Source organism: Rhinolophus ferrumequinum, chromosome 17 (genome assembly GCF_004115265.2).
Source record: "Rhinolophus ferrumequinum isolate MPI-CBG mRhiFer1 chromosome 17, mRhiFer1_v1.p, whole genome shotgun sequence".
NCBI classification, from domain to species: Eukaryota; Metazoa; Chordata; class Mammalia; order Chiroptera; family Rhinolophidae; genus Rhinolophus; species Rhinolophus ferrumequinum.
Window position 1 is genome coordinate 30,360,383 of NC_046300.1, and position 14,105 is coordinate 30,374,487.

Below are 14,105 nucleotides of genomic sequence, written 5' to 3' on the forward strand. Positions count from 1 at the left end.
TTAGTACGCAGTGGTTTACACAGAGCAGAGCTGTTGTGAAGTTTGGAACATGTCAAAAATTGAATAACTTTTCTTCCTTTGTAGAATCCTTTAAAAAAAAATAATCTGTTGGGGTGAAATTCACGTAACAATCATTTAAAAGTGAATAATTCAGTGGTATTTAGTACATTCTCAGTGTTTTGCCAACTCCACCTATCTAGTTACAAGATATTTCCATCATTCCACCTCACGTGGGCTTTAAAATCCCATGTCATGCTGCGTCTTTGCCAGGCTCAGAGTCTGTCACCGTGTTGCAGGTCACTCCCACGCGTGGACATCCTGCTTGCCCTGCTCAGGCTCTGACAGTAGGCCAGGCAGTGCTCCTGTGTGGACACTCTCCTTGCCTTGTGTGGTCCCTGACACCTGCTCTGGGCTCCTGGGCCACCTACACCCTCACCCTTCTTCCACTCTCAGCTGGTGCAGATGGCTACTTTGCTATGTCCCAGCAAGTTGTTTTAGCACAACTGTTTGCTAAGGGAGGAGAAAGAGGGAACAATATTTGCATTTTTAAACAAATTCCGTGAGTGATTTTTTTATGATATTGTTACAGTTGATCAATAAACCTTACTTTGAAAAACACTGAATAAGAGCAATGAAACCCAAATCCTTTCGATATTAAAAATAATTTGAGAATGTGATTTAGAATGTGCATTGACACATAGATGAGAAATAGCTCATTATTTCATTTAAAAATTTTACCAGAGAAGAAAAATACGTTATATGAAATTAATAAATAGAATGTCCCAGAATGTCAGTAAAGCAAAGGATTACATGAAAGAGCTGTGGTTCCTGTCCGTTTTCCTGAAAACTCCATAGATAAGCTTTACACGGATAATGATGAGGAATGAGTTAGGGTGCCTGTTCTCATAAAACATTTCTGAACTGGATTGTCCAAGGACCACTCCTGCCCAGTTTCTATATCGTGATACCATAAAAAAAAAAATAGTAATCCACCATCTGGAAAACATTTAGAAGTAACTGAAGTCTCTACTTAAGTCTTATGAAGAATGGCTAATGGAGAAATTACATTGCATGACACACACTAAAAGTTTTCTGCCAGTCAGCTACTGCTGTGTAAGTGTCTTCTTCAAAACTCAGTGGGGTAAACAATAATGACTTATTATTGCTCATATGTCTGTGGGTCATTTGTTCTTTGGCTGACCTAGGAAGGACTCAGTTGGCCTGACTCTGCTGCATGTGCCACTCAGCTCCTTCAGGAACCTGTAGGCTGGACAGGGTCCGTTCTTATGACGGTGGCAAAGATGGAAAGCCTTTAAAGCCTGCATCTCAGAACTGGCTCACTGTCCCTTCATTCATCTGTCTTTTGGCCAAAGCAAGTCATATGGCCAAAGCCCAAATTCAGGAATGTTGAAATATATTCTGCCCTTTTATTAGGAGTGTCTACAAAGCCAGATGGCAAAGGCAGTCAACACAGGAAGGGTTGAAAGAAAAAATAAACCATCAGCCCTAAAGAAACTCATCACCCGTCTCCCTTCTTGAGGTTCCCCTCATTAGGGTACCTGCTGCCCTCCAGATATTTCTCTTTCCAAATTTTCTGTCTTAGTTCATTCACATCAGCAACCTTCTCTCCTTTGACACCGTCTTACACTATCCCAACTTGTTCTCTCAGATTTCCCATTTTCATTTACTGGGCAGGAGACGTCCTTGGACAATCCAATTCAGAAATGTTTTGTGAGAACAGGTACCCTAAGTCATTCCTCATCATTATCCGTGTAAAGCTTATCTGTGGAATTTTCAGGAAAACGGACAGAAACCACAGCTCTTTTATGCAATCCTTTGCTTTACTGGTTTACTGATGAGGCCAAACAAAGGAGGAGGGTGCGCAGGCAGCTGGTGAAAGCTCCCACGTTACTGATTTCTCCCTGCTACAGTCCATGACTAACAACTGACGTGCGTTGGGAATCAGGTGTTTGCCTATCCAGATCAGAGCTGTGGAGGAAATGCTGTAAATGTTTCCATGGCTGCATAATTGAACCATATTTCACCTTGATAAAGCTTAAATGTCACTTCCAGACTAGGTTAGTTCCCCCTAAGGCTTACTGAATGCGATGTCATCAATAGCCAGTGTAACTAAATACTTACTTGTGAATTTCCTAGCTTACTGCCTGCTTTGTTCCTCCCACTAGACGGTGAGCTCCTCATGGACGGGGAGTGTGTCTCCATCTTTCCCTACAGCCAATCCATTAACAAGAGCTGTCAGCCCTGCTCCAGTACTCACCCCAGTCCATCCACATCTTGCCGCTGTACCGCTGGCCTGGTCCGAGGCCCCTCCATCTCAAGCCTGGATTACTGCCATGGCCTGCTAGGCTACTTCTGCTGCTGCCACTGTGCCCACTTATAGTCTATTCTCCATGTGGCAGAAGAGTGACTTTTGAAAAATAGATAAAATAGACAGCAAATTGTGTTTCTGCTGAGCTCAGAATCCGTCTGCAGCTCCTTGGAATCTGACCTCTGATTCCAGTGGTTGATGATAAATGTTTACTACTAAGCCAGCCAAAAGGTCCTAGATTTGTAGTTTATCCATGTTAGTGGTGTAAATACTCTTATCTTGGACGATTTCAAGCTTCTTTCTTTCCTCCTTCCTTCTCTCTTTCCTTCCTCTCTTCTTCCCTCCCTTTTCCCTCATTCCCTTTTTCCCTTTCCCTCTCCTTCCTTCATTTTTACCTTGCTCCCTTTTCTTATTCTCTGCCTCCTTCTCCAGAACTTACATTTCATAACAGGAAGATTCATGTTTGTCTTAGTCATTGCTTAAAGGTGCCAGGCACATAATGCTCAATAAATATTTGTTGAATGAATGATTGATTAAATGAATGGATGATCCATTCTTAATGCTGTCCTTCCAGCATTTAAAGATTGTTCAAAGCAGACGGCATAGTTTTAAAATAACCGAGTACTGTTCAGCACTTTCAAGTTAACAAATCATTGCCTCACGCGTCATTTCGTATGAACAAGGCACCATCCTGAAAAGAAGCTGGGGACGGTGTTCGTCTCTCCACTTTGCAAATGAAGAAACAAAGACTCAGAGGGGTGGAGGTGCCCACCCAAGTCACAGTGCCAGTGACAGTATCTGCAGGGTCTGACTCGCAGTCTGGTGTTCTTTCCCATGGTCACCAGTGACTTTTGTGAGGATCTCAGTGAGGAAGCCTAGTGTCTTCAGAAGGAGTTGTCCCAAGAACAGGAGAGAAAGGGAGGGAAAGTGGGAACAGGAGAGACTTACCTAGACCTCTACTAGGCAGGCTGTACCTTTCACCTCAGGGCCAGTGCAATGGTGATTTCAGACCGTGCTCCCATTCCTGTCACCAGATTCACACTTCCCCATCCCCCAGATTTCACAGAGAGCAGGCCCACTCCTAGCATCCCTGACTTCTTACACTTCTGCAGAAATAGGCAGCAGAGATTGCAAGCTGGAGACCTGCAAGCTGAATACAGTCCCCCGTGTATGATTTATTTAGTCCCTGTAGTGTTCAAAAAATTGGGCCAATTTACAGAGCAGGAGATCCCACATGGGTAGGTGGTTTCTTCTGGCAAAGAGAAAACTGGCTGTTATTGGGTAGGCTGACGGTGACCATCCCCTGAATCCGTTTTCATGTTTGTGCTGTTGTTTTTCATATTGTTGAAAAACATACTTCTGAACCCACATTTCTACCAAAAGGAGGAAACAAAATATCACATCATTGTCATGCAGGGAGTCATGCAGGGTCTCTGGTCCCGCTCCCCACATAAGAACGCAGGATATGGTTGAGGCCAAACAGGAACACCCACGGAGCCATAGATAGGGGAATCATACCACTATGTTCTCGCTGGCGGCGGGGTTGGAGACACAGGAGGCAGGAGACACACGATCCGCAACCCACCATCCACTTGTTTCTGCCAACCAACCTCACTTGCTAACTGCAATCCGCCTCTCTGCAATTCGTAATCCACACTCCGCCATGCCACGCCATGCCAGGATGCCACACCACCATGCCACCATCTTCTTGCTAGCCCCCATCTTCTGCTAGCGTAGCCAAGGCAGTTATATTAGTGGCCAATGGCTCACTGGTTACGGGTGACGGCCAACTAGCCACAGCTGATGGCCATCCAATCATAGTTGATGGCCATTTACTATCTGAGCCAGCACCTTTCCACGTGAGACCGAAAGCCTGGAAACTACACTCCTGGCTCTGTCCCCACAATCATCACTTGAGTGAGAGCCTTGGTTTACATCAAATATACCCTCTTAGTCCTCTCAGTAATCCCACAAAGAAGGCTTTGAAAACCTCCATTGAGGTGAGTGAGGATCCTGGAGTTCAGAGAGCTTGAGGGTCTTACCCAAGGTTTCATAACTAATTAGAAGCAGACATAAAACTGGAACACAGCACCTCACTTGACGTGAAAATTCGCATAAATTGCATTTGCAGCCGTACATCGCCTTAGTGTGTTCACCATATGAATTGTGTGCAACTTGAGGATGTAGACTTTGTGTAATCTTCCACATGCCCATTAGGTGGCGCCATAACCCAACAAAGCCATCCAGGACAATGCCTTTGTGGCAATTGGTTTCTTCTATTATTACAGGATTTTAAGTCAGAATGGGTTTTCCTCTTTGTCTTTTTTTAAAAAAATGGTTTTTCAGCACACAATATAGCGTGGCTTTCATGCCAGGCATAAAATGAAATTTGCCTTAATCCATCACCTAGGGAGAAAGTGTTTATGTGTCACAATTGACATCTGTTAAATTTTAAATGAAGTGAGCAAGCAATAAGAAGGCCTCAAATACATTCTTTGTTCAGGAAGTCATGCAGACACTGATCAGCTGCTCTGTACAATTAAGAATAAAACAAGCACCTTTTCTTTCCCCAACAAGCGCTGTTGAAAGCCCCAGTGAGGAAAAAGGCAGAGGATGGATGGACTTGCACTCCATGAGGTTAACACTTCTGTTTCAGGTTCAGGCAAATTGGCTGGGCACAGCAGGGATGACTACTATGACAGCTCCATTGTACTTGCTTCTATCCAGAGGGCTGAACGGGAGCTCAGACCTACCGCCACCTACCCCCTACCCACCACTTACCTGCTACTTTTTTTGCAAAGTGTGACAAAGTGTGAGGAGCATCACCCCAAGTGGGCATATTGGTTTTATCTATCAGGATATTATTATGACTGTATTCTTAAATCAAAATATATTTGTTCTTTTGTATTTCCCACTAGCAAGGAATTTGGCATCAATCCCTCCAAAGTTAATCCTTGCTATCTATTATTGAAGCTTCATTATTGAAAAGAGAATGAAAGCAGATATAATTCTGATGTGCAGCTTAAATATCAGTTAACAATTTGCTCCTTTTAAAGATGTAATATCATAAAATGAGAAATCTAACCTTGCCTATGAAACCAATATTATAATTGTGGAATGGGATATTTGATTGCTATTCAAATGTCAGTGGGTGGGATTGACCCTTAGGCTGACTGGCTGTGGGGTTTGGCCATGTCCACAGCTTACAGGCTACTGTAGGGGGCCCTTACCACATGGAACAGGATTTGCCCCAGTGGGCTTTGTTGCCTGTTGAGACCCCCCCCTTTGGCTGTGCCACTTGTGGGGCTAATTGGATGGTGCTCTGCTGTTGTCTGAAGCCAACCTCCAAGTATGTTGGTTCTGGGTCCTCTTGGGAGGGGCTCCAGTACAGGCCCAGGTCAGTCACTGCCTGTGATTGGTTGGGAACTACCTGCTAGGAGCTACAAAGCAATCCAGCGTTGGTCACTGCCTGTGCTGGACCTGGAGGCACATGGGAGAGGCCACACTATGAACCAAGGATAGCTGCCACCAGTACCGGGTCTGGGGTAACTCCACAAAAAGCCAGGACACACCTAGGCCTGCTGCTGATTGCCGGCTCCTGTAAGGTTCAGCCATTGATAAAGCCTCTTACAGTACGAAGTTTGGTGTGGCGGGTCTCAGTGAGTCAGCAGGGTGGAGCAAGCGGAACTCACCAGACCAATCAGATTCAGAGTTGGCCGAAAGCATAGGGGGCAGGCTCAACACAGGAAAGATGGCGCCCACCTGCCAGCTACACAGGAGAAGGACCCCACACAGGGAAAATAGTGACTATCTTCCAGCCCCCACCCCAAAGCCACACACTTCAGTCTGCTGCCCTCTGTATGCCTCCAAGGCCCCGTGAGTCACTGTTCTTCCACCGGAGCCGAGGGTGAGAACCTGTGAGTGAGTCTGTGTGGGCCCTTTAAGAGGATGTTTGGGTTTCCTGCAGCCTTCTGTCCCACCCAGACAGTCGGAATCCACACTGTTTTTCACAGCCAGGTGTTGTGTGGGCTCCTCTTCCCAGCACCAGTACTCCAGGCCAGCGAGGTTGGTGTGGGACTGGTGTCCCTTGCCCCTCCATGGGGAACCTCTGTGGCCAAGATATCCCTCCCAATTTTCATCTGCCACATGGAGGTTTGACGTCAGCCCATTTCAAGTCTCCTACCAGTCCCACTGTGGCCTCTTTATATCCTTAGTTATAACTTCTGTTCAGCTATACTTCAGATGGTTCTTTAGGTTGCTTGTTCTATAATTTAATTGTAATTTTGATGTGTTCACAGGATGAGGCAAGCACTGCGTTTATCTTGGATCTCCCTTAATTTTTTATATACAGATGTTTCTTTTTAATTTTTATATAGTCAAATGTATCTAGCAGTCTTTTTTTTTTGTTAATTTCTGCCATTGTATCATGTTTAGTTGGGCCTTCCCCACTTTAATATGACATAAATATTTACTCATATTTTCTTCTGGTTGTATTGTGGTTTCATTTTTCCATTTAAACATTTAATCCACTTGGAATTTATTTTGGTATATCGATTTTTAGCCAGTTGTTCCCAGACACTTAATTAATCTATCTTTTCCCCACCTATTGCAATTGCAAATCTTAGTATTCTACTGTTAAATTTTAATTTCTGGTCCAATAATCTATTTTTTCATTCCTACATTTGTAACAAATTTCTTAAATTATAGTTTTAAAATATGTTTTACTATCTAGTAGGGCCTTTCCCCTTTAATTTTTAAAAATTATCTTAGTTACTCTCACAAATACATTCTTCCAGTAGAATTTAAAAAAATCAATTTGTTAAGTTTAAAAAATTAAAGTTCTATTAAATTTAGAGATTGATTTGGAAATAGTTGGTATTTTGACAGCCCTGAGCTTTCTCATTCAGATGGATGATGTTTCCTTGCATTATTCAAGTCTTCTTTCTGTGTTTAGGTCACGTTTTATATTTCTGCTATAGTTGGTCCTAAGTATTGTATGATTTTGTTGCTTCTGTGAATGGGATATTTTCTTCATTATATTTTCTAACTTGTTTTGGCTGAATATTATTCTCTTGTATATACGAGGTCTCATGGTACATACAATTAAGTTTGCGAACTCATCCTAGAAAAAATGCTACATACCTCATTGCTGAATATCACTATGGTCACCTTCGAAGTACTCCCCTTGGGAAGCTGTGCACCGATGCCAGCGCCTAGTCCACCCTTCAAAGCAATTTTGGAACTCTTTTTCTGGAATGGCCATAAGTGCTGTCGTTGTGTTACCCTTGATGTCCTGACTGTTATCAAAATGTCTTCCTTTCAATATTTCCTTTATCTTAGGGTAAAGAAAGAAGTCACTGGGGGCCGGATCAGGTGAGTAGGGAGGGTGTTCCAATATAGTTATTTGTTTACTGGCTAAAAACTCCCTCACAGACAGTGCCATGTGAGGTGGTGCATTGTCGTGATGCAAGAGCCATGAATTGTTGGCGAAAAGTTCAGGTCGTCTAACTTTTTCATGCAGCCTTTTCAGCACTTCCAAATAGTAAGCTTGGTTAACTGTTTGTCCAGTTGGTACAAATTCATAATGCATAATCCCTCTGCTATCAAAAATGGTTAGCAACATCGCTGCAACAAATTCACAAACTTAATTGTCCGACCTTGTATATACCACCATTTATTTATCCATTTATTGTTAATGGGCAGTTTCCCCTTTTTGACTATTATGAATAGTGTTATGAACATACGTGTACCTGTTCTTGTTAGAGTCATGTCTTCAGTTTTTTGGCGTATATATACCTACGAGTGGAATTGCATAATCATATGGTAATTCTATGTTTGACATTTTGAGGGACTCCAAAATTTTCCATAGCAGCTAAACTACTTTTGCGTTCCCACCAGCAATTTATGAGTTCCAGTTTCTCCACATCCTCACCAAGACTTGGTGTGAAGTGGCATCTCATTGTGGTTTTTATTTGCATTTCCTTAGTGACTAATGATGCTGAGCATCTTCTCATATATTTATGGGCTGTTATAGACCTTTTTTGGAAAAATGCCTGTTCGAGTTCTTTATCCGTTTTTTTATGGAATTGTTTGTCTTGTTTGATGTTGACTTCCTAACTTTTTGACAGGAAAAGCACTGATTGAAATTTACTGTTTTATGTAGAGTACTTTCAAAAGCAAAAACTAGAAGACTCAACACAAAATGACCTAAATGATAAAAACTTTTAAATGTTTGCATGGTTATTATATGTCAGGTATTGTTCTAGCATTTCCCACATATTAGTTCATTTAATTCTAGAAACAACACTACAGGGTAGGTACTATCAGTATCTTCTTTTCACAAATCAGGAATATGAGGCACAGAGAAGTCCAACTTCATACAACTGGTAAATGATGAAGTTAGAATTTGAACCTGGGAAGTCTGACTCTACAGTCTCATCTCTGAGTGACTCAGTAAATAAGAAAGATTTATTTTCTCATGTAATAGTAAGTCGACAGGGGAGCGTACCAGCATTGATTGGTTTAGCGGCAAAACATAATGCAGGACTCAGGATTTTCCTGTCTTCTTAATATGAAAAAGGCCTTTGCCTCAAGCCAGACCCTCCTGGTCACAAACTGGCTACAACAGCTCTAAGCATCACATTCCTTCCCAGCCACATCCAAATGCCAGAAACAGCAGGCGTCTTTGGTTTCTTCTTTTTTAGGAGTGAGGAAAACATTCCTAGAAGCCCTTCTGGCAGACTTCACTCACATTGGCCAGAATTGTATCACATGCCGTATCTTAAACCAATCTCTGGCAAGAGAAACAGAATTAGTTTTGGACATACACTAATCAAAATTTTCACCCTAACACTTTAGTGGGGTCCGTCCTCCCAAAAATATCTGCTGCTCAATTTGTGAACAGATTTGTTTTCTGATAACAAAGAAGAAAGGTTGTGACCAACAGCTTCTGTGAAACTCAAGGTCAGTGACATCTTCTCTGTGGGCTGGTGATTTCTTGGCCCTGATTTCTCCCAAGCCCTCTCTTTGATTCCTTTTAAACCCAACTGATATGATGCATACACGAGAATTTGAACTTCTGTTACACAACTATTTGCAAAACCCTTTGTGCCAACTTCTCTCGTTACATTTTCCTCTGCAGCTCACTGGGGCATGTGTTGCTTTAGGCTGACCTAGGCGTGTTCAAACTAACTGCAGATTTAAACTGTGAGCCCTAGTACTCTTAAAATCCTAGCTCCCCTTTATAAAAATTCCCCAAAGTCATTCTTAATTTCACATGCTTGCCAAATCTTAAATCCAAAAGCAAAAGCCGATTTACCTTTACTGACACTAAAGCTAAACAAAATCCTTGGGTTTGGGGGCACATATTGGAGTCCTCAGTAGCACCCCATAGCAGAGGTTTAGGTGAGGTTTTCCCCTGATACTTTTAAGTGTCATTGAACTCTCCTGGCTGAAAGGAAATAGACAAAGCTTTCTTCCACATTTATATCGGTCATAGGAAACCTCTCTAAATGGTCCAAGTGAAGTAATCCTGGGACAAGTCATTTTATTCCATGTTCATGCAATGGATACACTGCCTTGAACATCTGTGAATTTACCTTTTCCTTGCATTTTTTCTGAACACTGCCCCTCAGCCAATTTTAGTGTATTTTTGGTAATGAAAACAAAAACAAACACACTTAACCTTCAAAAAGGTAGATGGATGCCAGTCACTTCAGAATTAGAGACAAACATCTGTAAACACTGGTTAAGCAAATCTGTATAATGATCCTTTTGCAGTCACTGCGTGAGTGAAGCTTTTCCTTCCCATTTACTCTGCAGCTTATGTGAGGTGGCCATGATTTAACAAGAGCAAGCTCAAGTTGTAAAGCTTTGTGGTAGTGAATTTCTTGTCAAATAAGGTAGTGAGTTTCCTATCAAAGCGAGGATTCGAGAAGAAGGTAGATAACCTTTTGTCCAGGATTTCTGAATTAGTAGAGGTTGAACTTCACGAACTTATTTAAGGGCTCTTCCAACACATTCTAAGGTAAGTCAGGAAAAATTATATTCATACGGTGCTTTACAAATTGTAAAACCCTTATGAAACCCTTATAAAACATTTTATCTTATTTAAGCTTTAAACAACCCTGTCAGGTAGGTTGGTTTTTTACTGTCATTTTAGAGATGAAGAAATTGAGGTTCAGATAGAGGTTCAGCAATTTATCCAGGGTCACACATTTAGGAAGTGGAAGGTCTTAGGAACTTTGTGTCAGAGATCGCGCCACACTCAGGACGAGCAGGATGAGGCAAGGCATGGCTGCGGCATCAGTGTGGCTAGACACATGTGGCTGCTCTGGGCCTTTCCCTTTCTCTACGCCCTAAGGCGGGTCCTCGGCAAAGCTGTGTGGCCCCTATGTACTCTTTCTTGGTTGCTGTAGATCAGAGCTGTCCTGTCTCAAAAGGGAAGTTTGCGAAGCCTATGGTTTAAACTCCTGGAGTATCCCTTTTTACAGGACCACAGGCAGAAGCACCCCAAAGAAGGGGGCTGTCAAGTGGGCTCTCAGACCATTGGCCATTGGTGGGGGAGAAGGGGTATTTCTGTTCAGTAGGGTCTTTCCAGTCATACCACAGGCTACTCCACCTAGTCCGAATTGTGTGAGAGCACAAAGGACAATACCCAGCTTGGTGGAGGAAAGAATGCTGGTGGAGGGGACAGGATGTCCCGTTTCAACTCCCCCACAGCCCCCAGGCTCTGGCATAGATGGGAGGACAAATCCCCTTGTGTAAGGGCCTGGGAACGCAGCTTTCTTCCACATAGTTCTTCCTATCAGATTCTGCCCTATTCTGGTAATTCAATGGGAAATGAATCCACCCAGGAGTCTGGGCTGGCCCCTGAAAGGAAGGTAAACATAACAAAGAGAAAGTCATTGCCAATTTTAGAGACCATGTGTTCACAGGAATAAACAGGAATACAGCCCGGTGGGAAAATGGGCATTTCACCACATGTTATATCTAAATAGGCAACGGTCAAGCAGAAATATACTTTGTGTCCTTTTCATTTGGGTTAGCCAATGGGGGTAAGTGAGGGGGTAATAAAGTATACACAGATTACTTCAAATATAATATCTCTAGGCTTTAAAAAAACAAAAAACTGAGTCTGGCTATTCCTAATGTACCAGGAGGCAATTGCATTTTCATTGAATTTGGAAGATTTTTCTCTCTCTGTCTAAATATCTTTGACCACATAGTCTGAGTTTTGGGCCTGTTGGAGAGACATTTTCTGACTCTGAGGGCCTGAGGAAACTGATGTTCAGAAAGCGGTTAAATGACTTGCCCAGGGCTACGCAGCTTGGAAATGTGAAGTCAGGACTTCACCCAGTCTCCTGCCTCCCTGTCCAATATCTTTTCACACACCTGGATAAGACACAAGCATGAGGGGCGCCAGGCACCCCACTACACAGCAGGGTAGTGTGTTGATGCTAACTTTTGTAATTATTTTTACCCCAGGGGCTTTCCCCCAGTCAAACTACACTGCAGGCGTCTGCTGTCTCAGAGGAGGGATGCTAAAGGCATAAAGGTGGAAGCAAAGGTTTTCTGTCTCCCACACCAAGGCTTTAAAGATGCAGAAGCTTAACCCAAGCTCTAAAGGAATTAAGGCCCTAAGTTTATGGCAGAAACAATAGATTTAGAAGAATAAATGAAGTTGCCAGAGCTGATTCTTCTTACTCCAAAGAGTGGGAGAGAGAAGAGAGGCTTAGGGAGCAGGAGAGTTGGGATGTTAATGAATCTCTGAGAAAGGGGACCATGCCTTGCTGTCCCCTCCTCCCCGCCACATTTCACTCGCAACCACGGGCATATGGGCATCGCTGAGAGAGATGCAGCCTCAGAGAGACCTCGGAGATGGGGCAAGGACAGAGAAGAGAGCTTCATGCACCGGTGATGGAAAGAATAGGACAGTGATGGCATCTCGGGGGCACAACAGTAATTAGGGCAGTAATGAGGGACCAAGTGGCCCCTGCACATGACTACCCATCTTTGCTCCAGAGTGATACCCCATCACTGTGGAAGCCCCCTGCAATTTCGATACGACCCCGGGAGTGATGGAGCCGAATTACACTTTGAACCATATACAATTGCCATGTTTGTTGTTTAGAAATGATCAAAGAGCAGCAATTTCATATTGTTCAGTGTAATGTCGTAGGACACCCAGAACTGCCTGCAATTTAGTTTCTATCACCCAGTGGAACAGGGGTTTGAAATGGAAATCATCTGGTCACAGTCCAACAACGACACTTGGACTTCTCACCTCTACCCCCAGCCCGCCCACCTTGGAGTCAGCATGTTGTGTTCACTACACTTCATTGCCTCAGCCCCAAGCAGTTTTTGAGATGTCCAGTGGTTGAGATCAGCACGTGAGACATCTCCAAGACATTCGGCTCTTCATTAGGGTGGATTCTCCTCCACACCCTGCCATTTCAGACTTACATACAGTTTCCAGTATGTATGGATGCAGGGAAGCAGGGAAAACTCCTTCTTTCCTTACAATTTAATCCAGTTTACAGTCTTGTCGATGTCTCAGGATTAGAGAAATGCAGGAGCCTACAAATCATCACCTTTACTTTTTAAGAGGGTTGAGCTTTGTGTTAGGCTTCTCACTGAGGTAGGGCAAGTGATGGTGGAGAAACTTGGTCCACACTAGCTGAGGAGTGGTAGCCAGGAAATTGCTGGTAAACTCATTAGCACTCACTCTTCTTGGCATAATCCCTGGGGTGATCTGTAATGACAGGAGTCTGGGAATTGCTGAAGAAGTGACGCCAAAGAGGTCAGAAGGCATTGCCCCTACAGAAGAAGCCATCTCTAGGCATAGCACAGTGATTTGTACAGCCACGGGGACGAGGCCCATCCTGTAGGATAGTAGTTCTCAAGTTGTGTGCCGAGGAACCTTGATGTGGGGCCTCGGTGACGATATCGGAGCACGATAGGGTAGTTTCGATTTTTGAGAGAAACTCATTAACCTGTGTCAGATACTGAATAAAATTACCAGCTCAATGTAGCTCATGGTTTTAACATGAGATCATGACATCACGTCTTTGTGAAGCTGGTTTTCAGATGATTGCTACGATAAACAGCAGGCTGTATGCAAAAATCAGTGTAGAGTAGGAAACGACAGTGGTGTATCCAATCCGAGTCCAAGGTGTGAGAAGTTGTGCAGTGCCCAACAGGTCTACATATCCCATTATTAAGAAATTGTGATAGTGTAAAAATGAAATAAAAGTACTCTCTTATTTCAATCTATGTGTATCATTTTTTTTCCAAATAACTACTATGTTATTAAGGCAATTATTAAATTATTTGGACATGACTAATTAATAAACAAATCTTCTGGGTATTTCTCTTGCCATGAAAAATTGCTGAGATGCTAAAGAAGCTGTGAACCTCAAAATTTGGGAATCTCTGCCCTAGAAGATGGGCAACTAAAATGAACTTGGGTCCCTGGATGAACCACCTTGAATTGCCCACTACCCTGGATAGTTATGCGAGAGAGAAACAAAGTTCTATTTAGTTTGAGTCACCATACTTGAGCTCTCTTTGTTACAGCAGCTTAACCTATTTCGTTGCTCAGTAAACATTTGTGGGTGATTAGACTTGGCACTGATTTTCGCCATTATTTCATATTTTGGACTTATTTCTGGAACAGAAATAAGAGATGGGTTATGAAAAAATTCAAATATCAACAAGGGGCTATGGGAAGTATATGGGAAAGAGCGCTGGACACCTACTGGTTATTTGACGTTGA